Source organism: Halichoerus grypus, chromosome 13 (genome assembly GCF_964656455.1).
Source record: "Halichoerus grypus chromosome 13, mHalGry1.hap1.1, whole genome shotgun sequence".
Lineage (NCBI taxonomy): Eukaryota > Metazoa > Chordata > Mammalia > Carnivora > Phocidae > Halichoerus > Halichoerus grypus.
This window is the reverse complement of record NC_135724.1, coordinates 65,636,051-65,654,882: the sequence shown is the minus strand read 5'-3', so window position 1 is coordinate 65,654,882 and position 18,832 is coordinate 65,636,051. Positions and strand designations below refer to the sequence as shown.

Below are 18,832 nucleotides of genomic sequence, written 5' to 3'. Positions count from 1 at the left end.
TCTGTCTCTCTCTCTCTTAAATGAATAAATAAAATCTTCTTTAAAAAAAAAAAGATTTTTTACTTTTAAGTAACCTCTACACCCAACGTGGGGCTCGAACTTACGACCCCAAGATCAAGAGTCGCATACTCCACTGACTGAGCCAGCCAGGCACACAGGTCCCCCAGTTTTTTAAGCACATACTCCTATGAGCAAAAAAGTATGAGCACACACACAGGTCACATGTATTTATTTATAAATTAACATACATTTACTGCATTAAATATGTATTAAATGCTTATACAAAGAAGTTTGAAACTCTGACATTTGCCTTCTAGAGCCCAGTGCACATAGCTTTCTAGAAGCCAGTGACTGTGAACACCCTCTCCCTGCTTGTCCACCTGGCAAAACTGTGTTCTTTCACAAGTCTCAGCCCAAAGTCAGCCTCTCTCTGAAGTCTTCCTTGACCCACCAGAGCAGACCCAGATGTCCTCCTCGCTCCTCCAGGCCCTTTATACCTCCCGGTGCCACCAATACCCTGGCGAGGCCATCACCCAGGGCAGCAAGCATGTGGGCACCTGCTTTCCAGCCTGGGCATCACAATGCTCCACAACAATATAGAGCAGGGAAGGAAGACAACAGATGAGACCATCAGAGCTCACCTTCAGACCCTGCTGTCTCACTCTCTCCATGTACAAAGCCTTTCCTGACTCATGGCTTAAATAGGGTTTCCCACTCTTAACTTGAGACCTGATTATAAACTGCCCGCTCCGATTTGCTGGGTGCTCCCTGTACACTTAGTCTCTCTTGTCTTTGAGTGTCCAAGTGTCCAGAGGGCAGGAGCTGGGTCTCCACCACACCAGGCTGGGCAGGTGCCTCCTCATAAATACTTACCTGACTTCATAATAGCTGTCATTTACTGAGCACTCACTAGTTCACTGAGCCTCTCCCAACTGGTTTGCATATGCATTATCTTATTTAATCCTAAAAGGTGGGCAAATGGTTGTTTTATAGAAGGGCAAACAGATCTTCCCAAGGTCAAGCAGCCTCCCCAGGGCTGGGTCAGACGAGAGCCCGGAAGATACAGCTAGGAGAGGCAGAGGAAAGCAACCCCTTTATAAGCGCCCCCTTACAACACATCTGCTGAAATACTTCCACACGCACTGTGGACAGCAGGTGCTGCGGGGGCGCTGTGCTCAGGCCCACGTTTTTGCCCTGGCATTGCTTCCTCAGGTGGGTCAAGGGCGAACAGCCTGCTGCATGGCAGACGCCAGAATGGAAGCCATCCCCTTAAGCACACAAATGTGCCCCGATTTTTAAAATCCAATATATAAACAATGTTATAACAGTAAAAGGGTGCATTCACACTGCAAAGTACTGCACTGAGAGTTCCATTAAATAACTCCAACTGTATTTATCAGAAAACAAGTAAGATTTCTCTGGATTAAATTTACTACATAATTATGTAGTTATGACGGTATATGTACAATATTTAATATTTTTACATTATTCTTCAGATGAAAAAAAAATTTTTTTAATGTAAAAAATTAGTAAACTAAAGAAGTAAAGATTTTGTAAAGTACTTCTTCTAAAGTAAAGATTTTGAATCTCACATTTAAACACCAATAGGATGAAAGCTAAATTCTGTAAGGGTACAATATTTATCTTAATAGCTGAAGTAGCAGAAAAACAAACATTCACCCAAGCCATCCAACTGTAAACATTACCTCCACCTTTAAAATTATGCATGCATTATGTCCAAAAAAGGCCCTCTGTCCCTCCTAGAAAAACATTCTGGCATTTTATCATTCTGCTGAAGGAGCAAGCCAAATGCAGAGAGGTCAAATTAAACAAAAGTCTGTCAGCTCCCGTACACATCAGCCAACAGCAAACAGAAGGAAAGTACACAAGGTGTATTTTTCAGTCACCCAAAGTGCCCTGAGTAAATGTTCCAGCAAACTATTCAATAACATCACTAGCACGCAACTCCCTGGGAAACTCCTAGCCAATTTCAGCAAGGGACCCAGCACAAGCAGCTCCCCTAAAGATGCTGCCTAACCCCTCATGGTCAGACCACCCGGGGGGCCACCAACCAGCCCTCCCACCCACTGGCGGTCTTCTGCATGCTCCATCTCCAAGGTCTTGGCACCGTCCACACTACCTGCCATGGCAAGAGCGGGTCTGCACCTGGAACATAGCAGGGGGTTGACTGCGTGGCCATCGGGGGAGAGATGCAGGCCGAGGAACAACTGCCCACGCGGAGCGGGGCACCATCCATGCCTGAGGTGCCAGGCTCACTCACCTGAGCACAGAGGAGAGGACCCTGCCCACCGCTCGCCAGGCCATGCCCCAGATGGGGCACACTTCCACCACGCACCCCAGGGCACAGTTAGCACCCACACCCGCCGAACAAGTGCATGAAGGTGAGTGTGAACACAACAAGCTAAGTGGGACTGGCCCCAAAGACGCGGGTGTTACGTTTTGCTCCCTCCAACCAGCATTGTGAATGGCTCCCCTTGGGCCAGCTGGTCCCAACCTTTCAGCGGAAAAGGCTGCCTTTCGAAGAAAACAAAACTGCTTTGCCTTTACTTAATCGAAATCTACTAAGATGGTTTTTCTTTTCTCTCAAGCTTCAGGAGCAATCAGCTTAGCAGGCCAGACACTGCTGATAGTTGCATGTGCCTCTGAAAGGCACAGGCCTCAGCTAGAAGCAGAAAGCGGCCAAACCTGTGGACGGAAGGAGGGGAGTGCCCTCCGCAGAGGGACCACCGTCAAGTGCTGTGCAACAGCCGTCGACTAAAACACAAGAGGGTGAATTCCACACTGGCATCCTTGGGGACAAGGCTGGGGAGGAGTGCGATCTCGGAAAGTGGTCCTTCGAAAGGGAAAGAAGCGACTGAAGGAGCTGTCACACCATCTTCAAGCAGCTGGCTACTGAATCCACTCTCTGTCCTGGCCCTCACTCTTCCACTGCGAGCCCAAGTTACCCCACGGGGTAGGGTGGGCATGCGGGGAAAACAGGTGCAGTCCTTGGCCAAAAAGCCTCTGATTTTATTTTAAAATATATGAGATTATTTAGTGTCCTTAACCTACCTAACTAGAATTTATCCCGAATTTAAAATAGCACAAAGATCTTATCCCTCCCTGAGGAGATCATCCACTAAATCACTGTGTTTGCCCATAACAAAACTCTAGAAAACAGCAAAACTCTTCTCACCTATGATCCAGATGATATAGACCTAGATTCTTAAAACAAAAAGATGGAAAGGAAAATTTAAACATCACAACATTTACTGCCCAATTTGCAAAGATTTTTTTCATCATAATATTTAGCACTGCCAAGGATGCAGCCACCCTCATGTCTGTGGGAGTACAAAACGCCCCATCCTTTCTGAAAAGCAAGCTGGTGATACTTCTGGAGGACCCTCTAAAAGTTCTTATACCCACGAAATCTATCCAAAGATAGATCCCTTTTAGCAATCTATCCAAAGATAGCAATCTATCCAAAGATAGATCAAAATGTCCAATGCGGTATCATTTATAATACAGAAAACAGGTAACACCCTCAATATCCCAAACAGATTTTTTTAAAATAACAATATAACCACAGAGTAGAATGTTATAGTTATCAGCAGTGGTACTTTTGGAGAATATTTAAATTACATGAAAAAACGTTCAGGGTAAAATACCAAGTCTGAAAACGTACGTAAGTTCTATATATAATTTTATAAAACATCACTAAATAAGCCTGGAAAGAATCTACTAAACTATTAACAGAGGTCTTCTGAAGGTAGTAGAATCAAAGACAATTTTAGGCATTTTTATTTTCTTCTTTGTTTCTTTTTTCTTCTTTGTTTCATTGTTTCTAATTATCCTCAATAAGAATATAATCGGGAAAAAAAGAATTTCAGAGACTAGATCTGTGGCAATGGTTTCAGCCAGGCCTAAAAGACTCTGTGGAATAAAAAGTCAGGTTCAACTAGAGTGGGCAGAGCTGGACTGGCGGCCGGCCAGTGCACCCAGGCCTCCATGTCTGTCCTTGACAGACCGTGATGGGCACGTCCCGGGGGTTGACGACTATGATGCACTCTGGGACACGCCACATAAAACATGGGTGCTCGGTGCTGTGGAGATGGGGAGGACAGAGCATAGACCAGAACAGGAACTTCCAGAGGCCTGCATCAGCCAACCCCGCAGGAGGACAGCATCTGTCCAACCCCATTCAGGTGACTGCAGGGATCAAGTACCCCACCATGTGTGGACACCATAATACATGCTATAGGGGACAGTGCCATCCCAGTCACCTGGCTGAGCTCAGGGGCTACAATGGATTCCCATGGATTCCTGTTCCTGCTCCACTGCCGTGGGTTTGCAAAGAGCTGAAGAGCTGTCCTGCCAGGCCCAAGGAAATCTGCATCTTCTAGGAACTCGCTGCAGGTCCTGTAATCCCAAACATGTAATCCCAATGTAATCCCAAACATTTAGGTTTGTCCAAAATGGACACTATTTCACAAGTACACATCGATACGTGTGGTTGATTAATCTATGCCCTCATTGATCAAAATAGAGAATCTTAAAGATAGGATTATTTTTTCATTTTTTTTCTCAAATGAGGGAAGCAAAGGGAAACGAAAACGGTAGCATTCCACGTACTGGATGAGCTGGATCCTTCTAAGTGAACGAACAACTGAGTAGGGCCTCATCCAGCCTCCCCCTCAAGACCCACAGCAGACAGAGGGCTTCTCCTCCACCAGCCTCAGTTCACCCCCCAGAAAACAGGTCCTAATGCTTCGACAATCGACACCCAGACAAGACTAACAGAAGAGGTTTTTAAGGAATGGGGCAGAACACCTCAGCCAGCAACACTGCTGCTGATTTTTACTTCACCTGTCTTTCGAGGGACTCAAGGTTCAACGTGGACAAAACAAAGCCACCAATGGTCCAACTCTCCAAACCGAGGCTCTTGTCACCAGCATGATATGCACAGAAAGCAGAGGCTAGAAATAAGAATGGGGAACGGGGGTGTGGGGGGCATAATCAGAGCCACAGATAAAGGCAGGAAGGAAGAAGAAAGGAGCTTGCTGACTGAGCCGTCACTGGGACCTGTTCTGGGACAGGAGAGAAAGGGCACCATCTTCCTCCACTCCGCTGGTGAACGATCCCTGATGAAGAGCTTCTGACTTGGGCCCAGCCTCGGCGACCTAGAGTCAAAGCCCAGACCCCAAGTGAGAGAATGCCTGGGTTTTGTCTGACTCCACCCTTTATTTACCAGAGGTGTGACTCTGGGTAATTTCCAGACTTTCCTACAAGCTGGGGATGCAGCAGTCCAGATGTCACAGGGCTGCACTGAGGACGAGATTAGTTCATATATGTGCAACACTAAGAACAGCTTGGCGCATAGTCAGTGCTATGCAAGTGTCTGGAACTGCCGCTACTATTCTCTGACCAAGTGCCCTAGTGGAGGCGGGCCCGCCACAGGTCCAGGAGCCCTTCCAAAAGCAGCCTGGCCTCCTGCCGTGGGCTCTCCACTCCTGCCTTCGGGAAACGGTGAGATTTTACCATGGAAATCCCCTCCCCAACTCTGTGCAGAGGTTGCAGGCCCTTGGGGCCCCAGACAATGAAAACCATGCCTGGCTGAGCCTCCACCAGCCATAGGCCCAGCCCAATTCTGGAGAACGGTGGCCATGCACAGGAACTGACAAGGTACAGCAAGAAGCCTCCCACTCTGCAAACCCAGGGGGGCAAGCAGTCCACACACCCACACAGAGGGTCCTTGCCACACCTCTCCTGGAAGGATTGACTAGCCGAGGGTGGATGGGATGGATCCTTTTTGCAAAATGGATGCAATGGTTTTACTTTGCAGAGAAATTCTAGGTCCATTTAGGGACCATGTGGATGAGGACACACAGATGTTGGCTCACACCCACCTCATTCCTGACCTTAACGTCACTGGAGTAGTCCAGGCCCTGAATCTTGTCTGCAAAGAGAAGAGCAAGTCATTTGGCAGGGGCCCAACTTAGGAGGTGGCTTTGTAATACGAGCAGTGTGTCCGCTAACAACTAGAGCGAGACCATTAAGTTCATTACACCTGTCACTTTGCCAGCTGACTATCCAAACTGCCAGAGATGAAAGTACATTATGCCCAAGGAGTGCCACCCAGCCCCCTCCCGGGACAGCACACACACTTATCTCAGACAATTTGTTCTCAATGTCTGCACCTGCAGAAAGAACGCAACTTGTAAACAGCCTGAAACCTGGCTTTGAGAAAACTTAAGGCCTGAGCAGCTAAGAACAAAGTTTAGTTTTGTCCACTGCAGGTCCCTGGGAGGAAGACTAGGTGCCATGCGCCCCCCTCCCTCCGGTGCATAGGGAAGAATATGGTGGGGTGAGAGGGGGAGGGGAAGGGGAGGGCAAGGGGGCAGAGCTGCCCAGCAAAACGAAGGACACACAGCTGCTACGTGCATTCTGCCGCCCTGCAGCACTGCCAAAAATAAAAGCGAGAGACACACCCTTTTCGTTTCCGAACCAAGTCACAGAATTCTAGGCAATAGGCAGAGGCCTTCCTCCCAGCTGCACATCCAACAGGCTCCCTGGGTGCGCAGCGCCCGGACGCCGGCTGCAGAGTGCGTTTGCAGTGCAAGCGTGTTGCAGACAGCGGTAATTTATTTATCCCTGTCATGTAACATTAGCAATCTGTCTAGAGCTTGGCAAGCACCAACTTGCACTGTCATATAAACTGTCTGACAAACTTAAAGTTTCGTAAATGGTTCTCTTCCAGCAGACAATAAAGCATCATAAAAAAAAAAAAAAAGTTGTCATCTCTCTTTCTGTTCTTTTTCTCTCTTCCTCTTCTAAAAAAGGGTTGGGAGGGGAGAAAAAGAAAGAAAAGCCACAACAAAAGAACCTATGCAAACAGAAATGATCCCTCAGCAGGATTCTTAACCTTGAAAGTCTCAACATTTTTCCAATGCCAAGTAAATGAGTAAATAAATGGATGGGGGGAGGGGTGGTGTGGTGGGGGTCAGTCATGAGGGGGTACAGAGCAAAATCTGCAAAACAAAAGTACAGTCATTAAAAATTAATAAAGGGTGTGGACATCAGCTCCCCACCCCCTTCTGCTCATGGGGATTTGAGCCAGACATTCTGCATCCTCATTAAGTGGTGTCTGGCAGGCTGCCGGAGTTTTAGTGGGTTCTGGGAATGCCAATATATTAACCAGAGGACTTTCTGCGTACCCTTTAGAGTTTTTATTCTAGAAAAGTCAACCATTTGGCACGGTGTAGCCTTATTTTTGTTCGGGAAAGCTCTCAGCTGCCAATCAAGAGAGAAATTATAGCTATGTTCTTCGTAATTTCCAAGACCTATCTGGAAAACAAGCCGAGTGGAAAGAAAAGTCCTCACAAAAACAGCTTAAAAGGCCAAAGTGCCATTTTTAGTGGAAATTCAAAGAAAAACAATCCATACTTAAATCACATGGATATGAGACAACACAAACACTATTTTCAATTCCTCCTATGATAGAGGGAAAAAACAATAGTAACTGGGAATATGAATCCAATATTTCTATAGCACTTAATAGTACAGGTGCTTGGGGCTGTTTGCTTTAGTTGCCTAACAGTGAAACAAATAACGTCACACACACACAAAATTTCCCCTAAAAAAGTGGCAGGTCTTGTGGCCTAAATTTTCAAGGCAGAAACTTTATGTTCCTATTTTAAAACTTAAGATTCACGTTCCATGCACACCCATAATATAGGTCAAGGTGTAATTCTAGACTAAAGAATCCCATGTAGGCAGAAAGTCACTCTGACACCAGAAAATAATGGCTTCCAGAAGAGTTTTCTGAGACAGGAAGAAAGGGTGGGAGGGAGGGAGGGAGGGAGGGAGGAAGGAAGAAAGGGAGGGAGGGAGGGAGGGAGGGAGGAAGGAAGGAAGGAAGGAAGGAAGGAAGGAAGGAAGGAAAGAAGGAAGGAAGGAAGGAAGGAGGGACTAGAGGGAGGAAGGGAGGAGGAGGAAGAAGAGACAAAAGGGCAAGATGGGTCTACATGGCAATTTTGCTACTGTCTACATTTAATAGCCATGTGTCTACATCAAGTATGTTTAACATTTCTAAAAACTTTCCAGGTTAATATGGAATAATCTTTTTATGGCTATTGTTCCTTGAGTTCTCTTTCTTCTCTACTAACTCTCACCCAAAAGGACAGACACATCATAGAAACTCCATAAGCCCAGATGATTAAACATGAGAAGAAATATAGCAAGGACTACCAGAAAGATTTGACTAGCAAGTGTCACAACAGCAAGTGTCCCTGCCCCAGCCCTGAGAGTGCCTGGCATTTACACGACAACACAGAGCAACCCTCTCCAGCCTAGACCACAGGGTGACTGAGAGCTAGGTGAAAGCAAAGGGATCCAGACAAAGCTTAAGGGTCTCTGCTTGACATCAGGACAGAAACTACCCTCAAAGAGCAAAAGTCATTCTCAGCTCTCTACGATGCCCTGTCCAGCTGGGAATTGCCCCTCCAGCAGCCCAGATGAAAAACAGACAGTGTCCAATGAGATACAAGTCTACTCTGCCAGGCTGCTAAGTAAACCAAGACTACAGCACAGTCCCAAACCGTAAACACCTCTGCAGACGGGTCCTTCCTCTCAGTGCGCCAGGCAAGAAAACTATTCTTAGAACATGTCAGCAGTTGGGGGGAAATATTTGTCTATGTATGTATATACTATGGCAGAGGCGGGGGGGGAGGGGGGGGGCTTTGATTCTCAAATTATGTGCCAACAAATTGGCACAAAATCCCTTAATAAGCAGGTGGCACTGGCTGGATTCCTCTGCAGGACTGTGGTCATGCAAACCAAGCCTCCAAGAGGATTCAGGAGACAGTACTAAAACCCTGTGGGAAAAGTCTTCTCCATAGTAAATACAAACCTACATGAACTAGAACCATGGCCAATGACGGCAAACTCTTCCAAGGGCAACAGAAAAAAATATTAAGAAATTAAAAGAGTCTTTTAAAACAAGGGAGGAAGGTAGTTACAACTGCATTACAGCAAATCCTAACTGGCATTTACAGTCTTAGCCCTAATTCCCAACAGTGTGTTCAATGTCAATTGCAAAGTGAAGCTCTTAAAAGAATTAAGCTTTCAAAGATCATGAGGAATTTACCCGTGTTTTAAAAATTACTGCTTTGCAAGGGCCATCAAATGGCATTCAAGGGTTGATAGGAAACCAAATATTATAATTCAATAAATGTGCATGGGATGGGCAATATTCAGATCCACTCATTTGTCTATGTAATGACTCAAATTTGACATTATGATCCTTTACTAAACATAAAGAATATTGCAAGAGAACTGTGCGGAGTGCAAAGACAGATGTACAAATGACAGTAAATTCAATATAAATACTAGAAAGAACTAAATAGTCACAAAATGCAGAACATGGCTTGATGCAACGCCAGTTTCTCAGAGCAGACTCTACAGAACATTCCTTGTTAATTCAAAGCTCAGTCCAGAAGCTCCAGGGGAGATACAAAGGGAAGAATATCTTTCCTGGCTAGCCTAACAAGTGGAAAGGGCCATTTTAAAGGGAAGTTTCCTAATACTAGCCATAAAGGAAGGCACCAACCTCCATGCCAGCCACGGGACCCATATATTTTTAAGGACCAAGGCTGCGGACCATCTCTACCCACCCCTACTGCAAGAAACTTAATTATAGTAGCTCTAGGAATCAACATCCTGTAACAGCTTATCTCACCTCACAGCCTACAATGCCTAGCACATAGTAGGTCATCAATGAGTATTTATCACAATAATTAATTAACATTGTAGAAAGCAGCACTGTACCATAAGTGGGGCCTGGGGATAAGAAGCTGCCAAAGTAATTGCAAAGAAAGAGAAGGTAATAGATGGGACACAGAGAAAGAGAAAAGAAGCAAATCAAAATTATCCAATTCTAGCTAATTAAAAGACTCTTTGGGGAAAACAAAAATTAAGCTAGTTTATGGGGCCAATGCCACTCAGCAATCATTCCCGTGCCCGGCTAGGAGCAAGGAAGCCCTGCTTGCTTTAAAGTGTTTCTCGCTGTTCTGACCGGCGGCACGGTGCCCCGCCAGCTAAACCGGGAACCAGGGCACTGACTGACGCGCCTTCTCCAGGTGCCACCCACCCACCACGCGTCCGTGTCGTCCTCCTGAAAAATCTCTGCCTCAACGAGAAGCCTCTTCCTTTTGCAATTAAAATAAAAGTTTTGAAACAAGCAAATGCCCTCTCCGCCACCACAGCGAATTAACCTGAACCGAGCCCACTGTCTTCCAGCCCCGTACTTACGAGGCGCGCCCTCAACGCCACCCCGGGCGGCGCACCGGGCAGGGGTCCCAGGGAAGCCTCCTCGCCACTGTGCAAAGCGGACCCCACAACAAAGGCAAGTGCTGAGCCCGGGCTGGGTGCTCGTCGTTTCCTGTTTATTCCACCATCAGAGTCAAAGAGAAATTCAACACACGCCTGCTTCCTCCGGGGCTCAGAGACCCAGCCTAAGTGTAACAGCAGCCGCCCGAGACAATCGACTTCCCAGCCAATGCCGGGAGCTCCGGGCGGCCCCGCGACCGACGTCAACGCGCGCAGGGGGACCCGGGCAGACGCCTGGTGAGGCGGGCCCCAGGAGCGCGAGACGCGGGGTGCCGGGGTGCGGAGCCGCGGGCTGCGGGGTGTCCAGCAGCAGGATGCAGGGCGCAGGGTACGGCCCGCTCCCGCCCCTTTTCCTTCCCGCAAACTCCCCAGCAAGGTCCTGCACAATCTTCCCGCTTCCCGCTGACCTCCGGTCCCCCCCGCCTGCAGTGGTTCGCTGACAGGCCCAAGGGAACCGAGACCTCAGTTTGGGCAGTTACCGCGGCGCTTACCCCGGCCTCCCGGCGGTGCAGAATTAAGTCCTGCAACCAAAGGACACCCCGCACCGGGCACCGAGAAATAGGTCGGCAGTGTTCCTCCAGCAAAGCACACAAGCAGAGGCGGCGGGGCCTCGGTTCGGGAGTGCCGGGTCGCCCTCCCCACACCCGCCCGGGGCGAGCGCCCCAGGACGCCGCCGTGCCCACGGGCTACACTGTCTCAGACCTCGAGAACTCGTCTCCGGGGGACTCGCCGATCTGGGGAGGACTCACGGGGCTGGGCAGCTCCCTCCAGCCCCCGCCGACGGCGCAGGCTCGCGGACGTCCCGTTCCCGGAGCGTCCTGTCCCCGCGTCCTCCGCCCCCTGCCCTCCCCAACACCCTCCCCCCGGCCACCACCCCCCCGCCCCCCCGCCCCAGCGCAGCGCTGAACTTGGGCCAGACGCCGAGACCACAACAGCCACCTCGGGTCTGCACTCACCTGCGGCCGTCCCTCCGGAGCGGAGGCGGGGTACCGCCCGCAGTGCGGCCCGCCGGGCCACCGGCCCTGCTGGCCGCGGGGGAGGGGCGCAGGATGCGGGGCCGCCGCGGCGGGGGGCGCGCAGCGGGTCGGCGGGGAGCGCGGCGCAGTGCGCCGGGTCTCTTTAAGAGCCGGGGACCTTACCCCCGGGCCTCCCCCGCGCTCCCCGCCCCCCTTTCACTTTCCCAGGGACTGCAGCCTGTCTGGCGGCGGCGGCGGCAGCTCCTCCCCGGCTCGCAGGGGATCCCCGGCCGGCCGCGGCGGCGCGCGGGGCGGGCAGGGCCAGCCGCACTCGCCTGCCTGTCCCGCCGGGCCCGGCCCGCAGCCTCCGGGAGGGGGGCGGGGGAGGAGGGAGACGGTGCGGCAGCCGCCGAGGGAGGTGTCCCGCCTCCCGTTGCCGGAGGGGGGGAGTGTTCCGCCTCCCGCCGCCGTCTGTCTCCAGCCGTAACTGTGCTCGCCGAGGCTGTGTCTGTCTCCAACTCCTCCAGTCTCTCCTCCCTCCCCATCCCCCTCCGCGGCGGGGACCCGGCGTGCGGCCAGGCCGCGGGGGCGGCGGGGGCCGCCGTGCTGCCGGCGGGTGGGCCGGTCTCGACCCCGAGTGCACGAGCCGCACCAACCTCTGCAGGCTGCGTGCACGGAGCTGGGGGCGTGTGGGCGCCGAGGCCGCGGGACCCCAAGGCTCGGCGGGGCCGGCCGGCTCTGCACACTGCAGCGGGCTCGGGCCTCGTGGGGCGCGCGCCCACCGCCGGCCGGACAGGGAACTCCAAGTGCCGAGAGACGGCTGGCTGGCGCGCCGGGAGGAGCCGGCTTGCCCCGGCTGGCTAAGGACGGTCTCGGGAGAGCAGGCCGACTTGTTCCGTGCGCCAGTTACCTCGCGGGCTACGTGCGCCCAATGGGCAGCGGGCCTTTTGGCGCCCGTCCCGAGACACACGGTAGGGCTGCAGAACACGTAGCGGGGCCGATGAATCCTCCCTGGGCCAGCCCCACCGGGCTCCTCCTGACCCCACGCGGTCACCCCCTTAAGGATTCCCTGCCCTTTATAAGGGCAATGGCTCCTTACTGGAAAGTCAGCTGGATTCTTCCTGTTACAACCCTTTCCCCTTGAAGGACCTACATCTCTCTTCCTCTGAAGGCCCTTTAGGACTTGAATTCCGCCTGAGTGCGGACAATATGCATCTTGTCCTCCAGAAGTAATAGCATTGACAGCCAAGGAGTTTGGGTACTGCCCTAGTATATGGCATTTTAACCCAATTTTATCACAGTCGCCAAAATTAGATAATTCCCCTCTGCCCAAATTAAACCCCCTGCAGACATACCAAAATACACTAACCTGGGGTTTCAGGCAGGATCTGTGAGAGGTGCAGCTAATTAAATTAATTTTCAACTTCCCATGATGTCAGAGAAGAGAATCTTTTGAAACCTATGAATAATTTGTCAGTAACATTTTAGTTAGTGAAATGTTGGCTTAATTCAGCTTTCTTTAAAGAGCTCTCCGCTCTCTTCTACTATCATGGTGATTGTTACGTAGAATTTGATCTGTCCTCATATGTAATGTAATAGCTACCATTTATTGTGTCAAGCCCCCTACTAAGTAGGTTGTCTTAGTTAATACTCAGAATAACTGGGGCAGCCAATACTTTCCCATTTTACAGATGAGAAAGTTGAGGCTATAAAAGATTTAGTAACTTGTCCCCAGACCACCAAGAGATGGGTTTAAAATTCCTAACTGGCTGCATATAAAGTGGGGATTGAACCATACTGCCACCTACCTACAGTAGCTTTGACCTCCAGTTCAGTTAAGCTCAGCCCCAGCAACAATGGATAGCATCTGTTCCAGGCCAGGCACTGCACCAGCACCAGTTGAGAATGCCCAGGTCCCAGGCTAACAGAGGAGCATTTAGACTACAAAGACAACTTTAAATCTGGCTGCTAGGGTAAACTTTTATTAAGTGAGCAGTGAGCTAATTGTTTAATACAGGTTATTGGAAGGTGACAAGCATATACTTATTCGTTTATATTTCATGTACATGAATGCATACCACACAAATAGCAACTCAGATGCTACGTGGTTGGAGGAACTGTGTTCTTGCCCTCTTGGGGCAGAAAGAGAAATGACTTTTTCCTTCTAAACGAGAAACTGCCCATGGACAATGAAAAAGAAATGTTTTTTTCTAAGACCACAAAACAATTTATTCTTCTATTTCCACTGTGCACGATTTCCTTGTGCAAGATTTACCCTTTTAAAGCAAGAGCTGGGTTTTAAAATCTTAACCTCAATTTTATCATTTATGATGAGTCTTAATCTTGCTTTGACTTTCCTCATCTTCTTTAATTCATAACTAGAAACTGCAGGTCTCTATCTCTATTTCTAGAAAATAGCCATGGAAGGAACCTATCCCTGTATTTTCCACTTGGTCCTCCCTGTATTTGTTTTCCATTTTAGCTGTTCCCTCTCATACCCCTACATACACACACACACATATGGCAATGGGAGAGTTGGAGGCATTTAGATATGTTTGATCTCTGTAAAATTCAACATAAGTATGTGTCAGCTTTACGCTGCCCATTAGTAATCTATCACATACCCTCCAAGGACTCACAGTGCAGCTCAGAAGACCAGGACTTACTTTTGCTCAAAATGGTGGAGAATGTGTATTCCCATTACACAGAACTATGCCTGACCCTCCCTAAGGACTCAAGAGATATCTGGGGAATGCATGGAGCCTACTATTGGGATAGACAAGTAAATAATATTGAGGTAGAGTATCACTAAATTGGGTGAAAATCAACCGAAATCTGGTTTCAAGGAGTGGGACATGAGAAAAATTCTTTCTCAGTATAAATCCATTATGGTTTACCTGGTATTGATTACCAACAATACTTACTCCATAGAAGATCAGTCATTTAAGGAGACAAAAATAGAAAGGGCAAACGTGAGTGTAGAGGCTGCTTTTAGGCAAACGGGCTTGAGCAATGGAGTACAGAAAGGGCCCTCAGCACCCACCTGGCTGACTACACACAGGTCCATCAGGTGACCTCCAGCTCAAAATATCCATAAGCCCTAACTAACCAATGGGCTACTTACAACCAGGCACAATTACCAAAAAAGGGAAAATTCCATACTTCACCATACCTTCTCATCTGCCCCCTTTACAAACAGTCCTCCACCCTTGGGGCACCTAGGTGGCTCAGTTGGTTAAGTGCCTGACTCTTGATTTTTGGCTCACATCATGATCTCAGGTTTGTGAGATCCAGCCTGCTTAAGATTATCTCTCTCCTTCCACCTCTGCCCATCCACCCCCAGAAAAAACAGCCCCCACCCACTGCCTCCTTGCAGACAGCCACTGCTCTGCTGTCCTGCCCACCACTCCCTTGCAGTATATTCAGTAAATTCCTATCTCTTTTGTTCTGCCTCAGGTGAATTCTTTCAGGGCCAGTGTCACTGGCTTCTACCCCATCATTGCCCCACATTTGGAAGCCCCCATCCCATCAGGAGAGACACCACATTTAGACACCACAATGAACAAATGTTGAAAAAAAAAGATTCTGAGGGCCCCAACTGACCACAAAATACATGTGAATCAGAGAACATAATTCTGTTACTCTGATCTCATGCATAACATTTAGATGAAACTTAAAGTATCCAAAATGATCCTTACTACCCTTTGTACTTTTTAATTTTTAAATAAGAAACAGAGAGGAGGAAGTAAGAAGAGAAGCTTGCATTGCAGGTTCTGCTGGGGAAGTGAGAGTCCCAGTCTGGATAAATACTTATGACCCGAATCCATGGATGAGCTCAGCTCCAGGAGACAAGGATCTGTCCCGTATTTCTTGATGATGTCATAGGCATGTTTCATCATGTTACTCTGCACCATCAGACTGTCTCAGAGTTCAGTCTGTAAACCAGAGATAATAATTCCTACCTCATGCGGTCTGTTGTGAGGTTGGCCATGTCCCCATCTACATACATATTACCCTCTCTGAGATCCTGCTGTCCCCACTGCTCCAGAAACCACGAATTTTACTCCTCTATGCGTGTAGGTTTTGTGTGGGAGGAAAAATAATTTCCCTCTACCCTTCTAGGTTCTTGGCTAAGACACTTTTGTGATAAAAAGATTAACGAGAGAACATACCAACCCCCCATGTACATGGGAGAGACCCAAGAAAACTGAGTAACTCTCTGAAATGGCCCAAGCCATGCCCTTAAAAAACATCTCCAGATAAAAACAAAAGACGTAGGTAGGGGGAGACCAGTTATGGGAGGTAACCAGGAAAAGCACAGTAAACAAGGGTAGGGTTCTTATGCATATTTAAGTCCTTGCCTTCTTCATTGAGAACAGTTTTTGGAGACTCAGAGTCACCCTTCTCTTCATAGTACAGAGAGGGAGACACCCTTACAAATGGAGATTTCCATTACACATGTAAATGTCTCCTACAAAAGGGTAACTTCGGCTTGGTTTTCAGAGCTTCTCTCATGCCTGCTGTTTTTTAAAAAAATAATTAGCCTAAAATAATCCTTATTCCAAAGAGGCATATTTGGGGGTAGTATATTCTGCTCCCCTTCAGTTTAAAATCACAAAAGACAGAAAGGAAAATGTTTTGCAGGCAACTTCTGCTTTCAGCCTTGCTGCAATACTCTTCCTGGGAAAAAACAAAAACAGTATCTGTTCTTTCTCCATAAAGGGAAGGAAAAGGAAAAATACATCAAGAAAAAAAACATAAATGATTACTTCAAAGATTACCCATCCAGGGGAACCTGGGTGGCTCAGTCGTTAAGCATCTGCCTTCGGCTCAGGTCGTGATCCCAGGGTCCTGGGATCGAGCCCTGCATCAGGCTCCCCGCTCAGCGGGAAGCCTGCTTCTCCCTCTCCCACTCCCCCTGCTTGTGTTCCCTCTCTTGCTGTGTCTCTCCCTGTCAAATAAATAAATAAAATATTTAAAAATAAAATTTAAAAAAACAAAGATTACCCATCCAAACATATTTATGTATGCTATCTATACATCAGTTACCAAAAATGATGGAACAATGGGGCACCTGGCTGGCTCATTCGGCGGAGCATGCGACTCTTAATCTCAGGGGGTTGAAAGTTCAAGCCCCATGTTGGGTGTAGAGATTACTTTAAAAAACAAAATAAAATCTTAAAAAAAAAATGATGGGACAATTCCCGGGCAATTACACGTGTAGTTTCAAATCATTTACAACTATGTAAGTATAGCAAAATCCCCTCAGTCTGTTAAGGTCACAGCAGCTCACAGCTTCTGCCTCTGCTTCTGCCTCTTCTAGTGCCCAGGTGGCCCCAGTAACCCACATGGGGGCAGGGTATCTCAGGGCTTACTGATACCTCCCTGGGCTTTGGGGATGTGATGCATGTCCAAAATCTGGGTGTAAAGTAGCTGCCGCAACCCCACCTTATTCCATTGCTTTCCTGACACCTGGTCCAGGGAGCTCCCTACTAGGGTATTAACTATCAAGTTCAGGACGTAGCATAGTACCTGGCCCAAAATGTATTCCATAAATATTAGCTTCCTTTAGTCCTTTTCCTTGCCAGCAAAGACAAGTTCTCTGGTGATTTTGTACCCTGACAATTTAGCCATGCTAGATCCATGCTTCCCAGAATTCCCCTCCGATGGGGTTCCAGTTTGAAAGAAATTTCTAGGTCTAAGATGGAGCCACTCCTGCCCTGAGTGCCCCATCAACAAACGGGAAACTCAGATAACTTTCATCTCCCTGACCTGAAATGCAGTATATCCAGTCAGCCAGTCCTCAACTGCCAAGCCAACGCTGGGCCTTCTCACCCCAAACAAGCCAGTCAAGTATTTCCCATTTGTTTCTTCCTTCTTCTTTATGTTTTACCCTACAAAAGCTTCTTGCCTTTGCCCCATTTTGCAGTTCTCCAAAATGAAACTATCTGTTTCATGAAACCTTAAAGTTTGTTTGTATCACCTAAATTGCCTTTCTTAATCTTTTTTTCTTTTAAATACAGGTTACGAATGTGGGGAGCCTGGGTGCCTTAGTCAGTTAAGGGTCCAACTCAACCTGTAATGAAATAGCACACCCACTGTAATGGCAAAAATTAGAAGACTGACAATTTGAAATGTTCACAAGGATGTGAAACAACTAGAACTTGCATACCTAGCATTTCCACTCCTAAGAGAGCACAGGAAAAAAGTGTTCACGTGTCTGCCAAAATGTAAGTACAAGAATGTTCATACCAGTTTATTCATTAATATTAAAAAGAAAAGGACTGAAACAACCCAAATGTCATCAGTGGATAAAAATAAATGAATCATGGTAAACTCATATAATGGAAGACCACACAGCAGTTTAAAAAATTTAAAATTGCAGGGTAGGAGTTAAGATGGCAGGGGAGTAGGGGACCCTAAGTTCATCTGGTCCCTCAAATACAGCTAGATAGTTATCAAACCATTCTGAACACCTCCAAAATCAATCAGAGACTTGAGAAAAGAAAAACTGCAATTCTACAAATAGAAAAGCTTTTGGAAGGTAGGAGGTGCAGAGACTTGAATCTGGGGTGATATACTGGAGAATACAGCAGAAGGGAGGGAGCCAGCTTAAGGAGGCTACCACAAAGTATTATAAGCAGCAGGGCACAAAATCAGAACTTTAAGAAGTCTGCTATAGTAGGGGATGTCCCTGGATTAAAGGTGCTCAGGTGACAAAGTCGGGTAGAATCCCAAGTGGGACAGTGTGGTCTCAGGATTCCCGGAGTCAAGAAGAACAGGAGTGCCTGAGTACAGCAGAGTTCCCAGGCATAGGAGCAGGGAAGCTGGCCAAAAACAGTGAATCTAGGTGCCGGCTTTCTGCTCTCTGCTGCCATAAACTGTGAACTGCTGCCTGGTCCTGCAACCACTCTCCAAACAGGGGCCCAACAAAAGGCAGAAGCATGGGGAGACCCCTTCCCTCCACCAGGAGGAATAGTGCAGGTCCATACCTCAGGAGTCTGTAAAATTTGAACCTTGAAACTCAGTTGTGTACTTGAGATAAAAATGCTCAGTCATAGGCTAGGTAAACACAGAGTTCAGACAGAAATCTGGGAGACAAGAGGGATTGACTGCTTTTCTGTGAGGGCTCAGTGAAGAATGGGAGGTGAAAACTTTCAGTTCCAGGGCTGAGAGTGGGGCACCACCATCTTCATCCCCACCCCACCCCCCCAGTGGGTGCTGAAAGCCTTCAGGGAGCAAAACACGGCCACATAGCAGAATCCAGAGCCACATACACAGAGCCTGCCACCCTGGCAAGTGAGGTGCATTTCCACAAGGGCAAGGGCACCTGAGAATCAGCACAACAAGAGTAAGGGACCCTGAGAATCAGAACAATAAAATTTTATTTTATTTTGTTCTGTTTTTGTGTATATATATGAGTTTTTCTTTCTTTCCCATTTTGGGTCCCTATCCAGAAAACCAGCACAAACAACTGGCTCCCACCAAGC

At 48.1% G+C, this 18,832-nt stretch overlaps 1 protein-coding gene across 12 annotated transcripts in view; it reads right to left on the bottom strand.

The window, feature by feature from the left end:
- LDLRAD4 (low density lipoprotein receptor class A domain containing 4) overlaps window positions 1-11,516 on the bottom strand; it is a 431,752-nt gene extending 420,236 nt beyond the window's left edge. For 3 of the 12 annotated variants that reach the window (XM_078060656.1, XM_078060652.1, XM_036082591.2), the window contains exon 1: window positions 11,343-11,363. The gene's annotated coding sequence lies outside the window, so the exon portion shown is untranslated. Of the gene's footprint in view, window positions 1-10,308; window positions 10,527-10,877; window positions 10,977-11,088; window positions 11,211-11,342 lie in introns of those variants that run through there. The other 9 variants (XM_036082623.2, XM_036082626.2, XM_036082539.2 and 6 more) reach the window with 7 other exon arrangements.
- Between the last annotated feature and the right edge of the window lie 7,316 nt (window positions 11,517-18,832).